At 37.8% G+C, this 8,594-nt stretch overlaps 1 non-coding gene across 1 annotated transcript; it reads right to left on the bottom strand.

Annotated features, from left to right (window-relative positions):
* Positions 1–6,793: 6,793 nt before the first annotated feature.
* Positions 6,794–6,900, bottom strand: LOC112753085 (small nucleolar RNA R71). Its single transcript, XR_003177484.1, has one exon. It is a non-coding gene; the product is annotated as a small nucleolar RNA R71 (small nucleolar RNA).
* Between the last annotated feature and the right edge of the window lie 1,694 nt (positions 6,901–8,594).

Here is an 8,594-nt window from a genome sequence, read left to right as displayed (position 1 = left end):
ATACCTCTCCAGGCATCATGAAGAGATTCATTGTCCTCTTGCTTGAAGTCTTGAATATCCAATCTTAACTGGGTCAACTTCCTTGGGGGAAAGTATTGATTTAGAAACTTATCTACTAGCTATTTCCATGTTTTCAAGCTAGATTTGGGCTGGTTATCCAACCACCTCTTTTCTTGGTCTCTTACAGCAAAGAAAAAAAGTAGCAGTCTATAAACATCCTGATATACTCTCTCAGTGTGTACTGTGTCAGCAATTTGTAGAAAGTTTGCCAAGAACTCAGCAGGTTCTTCCTGTGGAAGTCCAGAGTACTGACAGTTTTGCTGCACCAGAATAATGAGCTGAGGATTGAGCTCAAAGTTACTTACTCCAATGGGAAGTATATTAATACTTCTCCTATAGAAGTCAGGACTGGGGGACATGTAGGACCCCAAAGTTCTTCTGAACTGTTCATTCCCATTTGGATTCATGGTCAAAGAAAGGTAGAAGAAAGAAGTAAAGATAAAATAGAATTAGATTATTTTTGTTTTTATTTTTTATTTATTAATTAAATTCAAAAATAAAAGCTTAATTAATTAAAAATATTTGAAAATTAGAAGGTAGTTTTCGAAAAAGGAGAGAAAGGAGAATTAGTTAGGAAGTTTAGAAAAAGAAGAAAGAGAAAACAAGTAACTAATTAAGAAATATTTTAAATTAAGATAAGATAGAAGATTAGAAAAGATTTTATTTTAAAATTTAAAATTAGAAAAGATAAGATAGGAATTTGAAAAGATTTGAAAGAGATAAGATTTGAAATTTTGATTTGATTTTGAAACTTGAAATTTTAAATTTTAAATTTTAAATTTTGAAATTGAATTTTAAAATTTGAATAAGATAAGATAAGATTTTTGAATTTTAAAGAAAGATAAAAAGATAAGATAGTGATTTGAAAAAGATATGTTTTTTAAAGGATTTGAAATTAAGATAAGATAAGATAATGATTTTGAAATTAAAATTTGAAATTTTTGTTGCAATTTTCGAAAATTAGAGTAAAAAGATAGAAAAGATATTTTTATTCTTTTTGAATTAATGAAGAAAGAGAAAAACAACTAAATGACACCGAACTTAAAATTTTTAGATCTAAAGACACTAGGTTTCGAAAATCTTAAAGAAAAACACCTAAAGACACCAAACTTAAAATTTTAAAGATCAAAACAAGAAGAAAAATAAGAACAACTTGAAGACTAAGAAGAATACCAAGAGCAAACTCGAAAAATTCAAAGTAATTAAAGAACATGCAATGGACACCAAACTTAAGATTTGACACTAGACTCAAACAAAAGACACTATTTTTGAAAATTTTTTTTATTTTTTCGAAAAAAAAATAAAAGACTCAAACAAAATTAAAAACAATACCTAATCTAAGCAACAAAATAATTCGTTAGTTTGTTCAAACTCGAACAATCCTCGGCAACGGCGCCAAAAACTTAGTGCGTGGAATTTAACTTCACATAACTAAACCAGCAACAGCAAGTGCACTGGGTCGTCTAAGTAATACCTGAGGTGAGTCAGGGTCGATCCCACGAGGATTGTCGGCTTGGATCAAACAGTGGTTATCTTGTAAATCTTAGTCAGGCGGATAGAAAAGTTGTGTAGTTGTTTAAGCGCATAAAAGTAAAATAAATATAACGTTACTCAGTGGTTGAATTCAATGATAAGAAGATGGTTAAGGCTTCGGAGATGCTTTATTCTTCTGGATAAATACTTTCTTACTGTTTACTCTAATTGTGAATGATTTCTTCTATAGCAGGCTGTATGTGATCAACGCCGATTGAGAGGCCGCCAATCTTACTCTAGGCTGAACACCAGGTTTAGTGCGCATCCAGTCTGAATGAGGGTGAAGCTCCTGCAGTCCATCCCCTTGGTGATCCTACTCAAAACGCCATAGACAAGGTCGAATCTTCCAGATCAGAGAATGCTGCGCCTTGATTCTAGCCTTTACCACAAAGACCCTAATCTCCCTATACCTCGGCTGAACTGATTTCTCGAGAAGTCCCCAATGAAGTCGTGGATTAGCCGTCTAAGAGATGTATCCTCAAGCTAGTAATTCATTGGTATCCGATGAAAGATGCTCACTGAACCCATGTAGAATAAAGATAACTTGTGACGGTTCAACTCATTCATAAGGTTGAAGAATGAAGATTCATCTGAGGAGAGAATCAAACACGAATTGAAATAGAACAGTAATGCTTTTATTGATCTATAAAACTCAGCAGAGCTTGACAAACAAAACTCTCGCGTGATCTAGAATTTTCACAAATAAATTCCCATTGTAAGTATAGCTTCTAGACCGACAAGAATTCCTTTCGTACAAAAGTTTGGTTATCACAAGTAACAAAACCCAATAAAATTTATAACCGAAGTATTTAAACCTCGGGTCGTCTCTCAAGGAATTGCAGGGAAGAATGATTTATTATTGGTTATGGAAATTTGTATATTTTTGGGTTTTTGAAATAAGGAACAAGTAATTTAAATGACAAGAAAAATAAATTAATAATTATAAAAATCTCTTGCAAGGTATAAGAACTGGAAATCCCATCCTAGTTATCCTTATCAGGTGTGATGAGAATTGTTATTGCTCCCACTTAGTTAACCCTTACTAAATAAAGAAAAGTCAAGTGGACCAATCAATTTGATCCTCAAGTCCTAGTCAACTCTTGTGGAAAGACTAGCTTTAGAGTGATCCAAATCAATCAGCAATTCCCAATTTTCAATCAACTGCTGAGTCTGATAACTCAAGTGTTACCAATTACTTAACCAAAGTAAAAAGGGAATAAATCTTAAATTAAATTGAAAGCATTATAAATAGAGTAAAACAATCATAAATCTGAAATATCTCAAATTATATTAAATAGAATATTCAAATCTAACATGAAAATATTCATAAGCCAATTTAGCAACATAAGTAATTAGCAAATAAAAGCATTAGAGTATCTAAAAGTAAAAGAGAACATAAAATTAAAGTTGCGAACATTGAACCTGGATTGAAGAAATAACCATAAGCTAAAAGGAAACCTAATCCTAAAAATCTAAGAGAGAGGAGAGAGCCTCTCTCTCTCTAAAAACTACATCTAAAACCTAAAGTTATAAATAATAAATGTTGTCTATTCTCTCGCTTTTGATTCCTCCATTCTCTGGCTTATATTCTATGTTTCTGGCTTGGATTTGGGCCGATAAAGGGCCCAAAAATCGCTGGGGGCGACTTCTGTAATTTTCTGCACGTGGCGTCTGTCACGTATTCACGTGGGTCATGCGGTCGCGTCATTTGGAGTTTTTCCTTGTCACGCGTACGCGTCAGTCACGCGTACGCGTCATCTGCGTTCTGCTCAAGGCACGCGTCCGCGTCGTCCACGCGTACGCGTCGCTTCCATTTTGCGCTAGGCGCGCGTCCGCGTCGTCCATGCGTACGCGTCGCTGCCTTTTTCTTCAAAACTCCATTTTTGTTCTTTCCTTCTAATTTTGTATGTTTCCTTTCTGTCTTCTAAGCCATTCCTGCCCTATATAGTCTGAAAATACTTAACACACAGATCACGGCATTGAATGGTAATAAAGGATAATTAAAATTAATATTTTTAAAGCATACGAAACATGTTTTCACATATATCATAAAATAAGGAAGGAAAAATAAAACCATGCAATTCATATGAATAAGTGGGTGAAGAATTGATAAAAATACTCAATTTGAGCACAAGATGAATCATAAAATAGGAGTTTATCAACCTCCCCACACTTAAATAATAGCATTGATGCCAGGGCATTTTGGCCAGTTTTACTGACCTTTTCTTTACTGTTTTTAGGGTATTTTCATGCATTTTCTTAGAAAATAAACTCTTTTTGGGTAGATATTCACTTACATCTTGATTCAAGCATACATTGTGCACTTTACATGATTTCATGAGGATTTTGCATGAATTTAATGACAAATTGGATGTTGCATTTTCCATGACTTGGATTAGAACTTTGATGCACTTTATTGCTTGATTTTAGTACAAAAGAAGCAAGGAAGAACCACATTAGCAGCCATGTTAATCTAACTAACGTGACCTCTAACATGGAATGGGAGCTAACTTGCAAAGTTAATGAGAAAAGTAATCGCCAATAACGCCCTCGAAGCCATCATAGCCCACGTTAAGAGTCACGTTAACTTAGTTAACGTGAACTCTAACGTGGAAGAAGACAATAAGGCCAACGTTAGTGACACTCTCCTTTGTCATTAACGTTGGACCAAGCTCATAATTGGCCACGTTAGTTGCCACGTTAACTTAGTTAACGTGGCTTCTAACGTTAAGAAGCAAAAGGGAAGCCAACGTTAGTGACATTCACCTTTGTCACTAACGTTGGCCAAGCTTCCATAAGCCACGTTAACTCCCACGTTAACTTAGTTAACGTGGAAGCTAACGTGGAGAGAGCAATTGGTCGCCAACGTTAGTGACACTTACCTTTGTCACTAACGTTGGGGTGAACCACCAAGAGCCACCATGAGCAACGTTAACTCCATTAAGAGCCACGTTAACTAAGTTAATGTGGACTCTAACGTAGGGAAGAGGGAGGCTTATCAACGTTATTGGGAAAGGTAAGTCCCAATAATGTGTGCGAAGGACCAAGAGGCAACGTTAGTGGTAACGTTTGTGCCACTAACGTTGAGGTTAACGTGGCTCATACTTGGGTGAGCAACGTTAGTGAAAAAGGTAATTGTCACTAACGTTCTCGAACCCACACTTTCACTTAACGTTAACACCACTAACGTCCTGAGCTAAAAGTCCCTGCCTACTTCACAATTTCTCTCTGCAAGCAAAGTTAAGCCCAATGATGAAGATAACTGCTTCAAACTCAGGATCCAAAGGCCCATACCCAAGACTTAAAGAGCCAACTAGAAGATTAGAAGAGTAGTATATATAGGAGTAGCTTTGAATTAGTTTGGAGAGCTGGAAACTTTAGGGAGCCTTTGGCCTAGAATTACTCTCTGTATTTTACTTTCTCTGCACTTCTAGTTTACTTTCAGCTTGTATTCTCCATCTTTGTTTTCATTTTCCAGAGCTATGAACAACTAAACCCCTTTCATTGGGTTAGGGAGCTCTGTTGTAATTTGATGGATCAATTTTAGTTTTCATTCTCCTTCTTTTATCTTTTCTCTTGATTTTACTAGAAAGCTTTCGATCTTCATCCTATTGGGTAGTTATCTTGGAAAAGAAGCTATTCATACTTGGATCTCTTCTGAACCTTGAAAGAGGAATGAAGGGATCATGCTAGAAATGCTTTCTCATGCTGGACCAAATTGGGTGTGGATGGATATGTGACTATAATCCTTTCAACACTTGATTTGGGAAATGTATGTGGTATAATCAGTGACCATACTTCATCTCTTCTCATGAGCAATTGACCAAGGAATTGGCTATTGATCAAGATTTGAGAGATTGAATTACAAGAAATTGTAATTCGATCACTTAAGATTGCCAAGGAGATCAATGAATGCATTGATTGAGGAAGAGATGAAAATGAACTTGATCCAGAGAATGCAACATCTCCTGAGCCCAATGAACTCCCCATTTCTGATCTTACCCATTCTCTTTAATTTCTGCCATTTACTTTTATAATTGCCCCATCCCCATTTAAGATTCTGCAATTTACTTTCCGCCATTTACATTCAGCTCTTTATTTCCAGCATTTACTATTTCCACTATTTACTTTCCCGCCATTTAATTTTCTGCAATTCCCAACTCAAATTCTGGTTCACCCAACTAGAACATTCCTTTAATTAAAGTTGCTTGATCAATCAATCTCTGTGGGATTCGACCTCACTCTATTGTGAGTTTTTACTTGACAACGAATTCGGTACACTTGTCGAAGGAAATTTGTTGCGAGACAAGTTTTTCGTGTATCAAGTTTATGGCGCCGTTGCCGGGGATTGATTTTGAATCAACAATGATTAAATTGGAGGATAACTAGATTGAGCATTTTTAGTTTGTTTGATTTAATTTTCTGTTTGAGTAATTTACTTTCAGTTTTAGTTAATTTCTTCCCCTCCCCCTACTTTTTCGTTTTTTTAGTTATTTACAATTCAGTTCACTGACCCACTAACTGTTTGATATATTGCATCACTCACACTAACAGTAATTCTAACAGAAATACTTCCTGCATCTATTTTCTTTGCTTGTGCTTTGTTGGTTGTATGACAGGGAGAAGAAGCGGGGCTTCAACTTCCTTTGATTCAGAACCTGAGAGGACCTACCTTAGATTAAGGAGGGAAGCAAGAGAAAAACGAGTAGTGGGTGCCGAGGAAGAGGAGGAATACTTTGAACCAAACATGGAAGAAAACATGGAAAACCATCATGAAGAAGAGGCTCACAACCATGGTAGAGAAGGTCGAGCAAATCATGCTGGGGAGGAGAGAAGAGTTTTAGGCTCTTACATCAATCCAAACCCAGGAAACTGTGGAAGTTGCATTCAAAAGCCGACCATCCATGCCAATAATTTTGAATTAAAATCGCAGCTCATCACCCTTGTTCAGAACAACTGTTCGTTCGGAGGAGGAGTCCAAGAAGACCCCAATCAACATCTAACCACCTTCCTGAGGATATGTGACATGGTGAAGTCTAATGGTGTTCATCCTGACGCCTATCGACTGCTCTTATTTCCATTCTCACTCAAGGATAAGGTAGCCAAGTGGCTGGAGTCTTTTTCGAAGGAGAGTTTGACAACTTGGAAAGATGTGGTGAACAAATTTTTAGCCAGATTCTATCCTCCCCAAAGAATCAACAGACTGAGAGCTGAGGTCCAAACTTTCAGGCAACAAGATGGTGAGACTCTATATGAAGCATGGGAGAGGTTTAAGGACCTGACAAGGAGGTGTCCACCAGATATGTTCAATGAATGGGTGCAGCTACACATTTTCTATGAAGGCCTTTCTTATGAATCAAAGAAGGCAGTAGACCATTCATCTGGAGGATCTCTGAACAAGAAGAAGACCATTGAGGAAGCCATAGATGTCATTGAGACTGTAGCAGAAAATGACTATTTCTATGCTTCTGAAAGAGGGAACACTAGAGGAGTGATGGAGCTAAACAATGTGGATGCACTGCTGGTTCAAAACAAGCTCATAACCAAGCAATTAGCTTACCTCACCAAGAAGATGGAGAGGAACCAAGTAGCAGCAATCACCACCTCATCAACAACCCAAGAGGGAGTGAATGCAGAGGCAGAGAGTGAGCAGGAGCAAGCCAACTACATTGGAAATTCACCTAGACAAAATCATGACCCATACTCCAAGACCTACAACCTTGGTTGGAGGAATCACCCAAACTTTGGGTGGGGGAATCAACAAGATCAAGGCCAAGATCAGAGACGTCACAACCCCAACAACAATGCAGCTCACCAACAATTCACACAGAGAACATATCAACACCACCATAACAACACCTCTCCACATCCATATCAAAACCAAAATAACACTCCTCATCCTTCCACTTCTAATCCCAATCACCCATCAATTGATGACAGACTCTCAAAGATTGAGAATCTACTTGAAGGCATAGGCAAAGAGATTCAAGACAACAAGGTATTCAAAAAGGAGGTGCGAGCTAGCATCAAGAACCAGGGAGACACCATCAAGAGGCTGGAATTTCAAGTGGGATACTTATCTGAAAAGATTCCCAAACCTACTGATAGCTTCCCAAGTGACACAGAGAAAAATCCGAGAGGTGAAACAAAGAAGGTAAGATGGGAAGATTGCAAGATGGTCACTATAAGTGATAAGGAGATCGAGGACAAGCCAAGCAAGCCGTCAGAACAACCTGGAGATACCTCAGCAGAGGAGAGGAAAAAAGATCACCAAGAACCAAAAATCTCACAACAGGAGCTGCTGAGACTCTATGCACCATTTCCCCAACAACTCAATGGTGCTGTGGAGAAGAGAATATACTCAAGATTTCTTGACTTGTTTGCATCTCTGCATGTAAACATACCATTCATCAAGACCATCCAACAAATGCTTGCATACATCAAGTATATGAAGGCACTGCTTCCCAGGAAAAGCTCACTCAAGGAAGGCCAAACTATAGTGATGAACAAGGAGTGCAGCGCCCTCATTCAACCAGAGTTGCCTACAAAAAGAAAGGACCCAGGGAGTTTTCACATACCCTGTGCCATAGGAGAAACAATATTTGATAGAGCACTCTGCGATTTGGGAGCAAGCATCAACTTAATGCCCTTATCCCTTGTGAAGAGGCTGCAGATCAATGAGATAATACCCACAGATGTAGTCATCAGGCTGGCTGACAAAACTCAAAAACAAGCAATAGGAGTAGTGGAAAATGTGTTGGTAAAGTTTGGGAAATACTTTCTCCCAACAGACTTGTCATATTGGACATGGAAGAGAGTCACACTCACCCAATCATATTGGGAAGACCATTCCTAGCTACAGCCAGAGCACTCATAGATGTGGAGCGAGGGGAGCTAATCTTGAGGATCCATGATGAACAGCTCGCCTTCACTGTTTTCAAACACTCACAAGAAACAGATCAAGAGAACAAGGAACTAAGGAAGGATCACAGTGAGATACT

The sequence above is a fragment of the Arachis hypogaea genome, chromosome 15 (assembly GCF_003086295.3).
Source record: "Arachis hypogaea cultivar Tifrunner chromosome 15, arahy.Tifrunner.gnm2.J5K5, whole genome shotgun sequence".
NCBI classification, from domain to species: domain Eukaryota; kingdom Viridiplantae; phylum Streptophyta; class Magnoliopsida; order Fabales; family Fabaceae; genus Arachis; species Arachis hypogaea.
The sequence above is the reverse complement of the archived record's forward strand: the minus strand, read 5'-3'. Positions and strand labels throughout refer to the sequence as shown.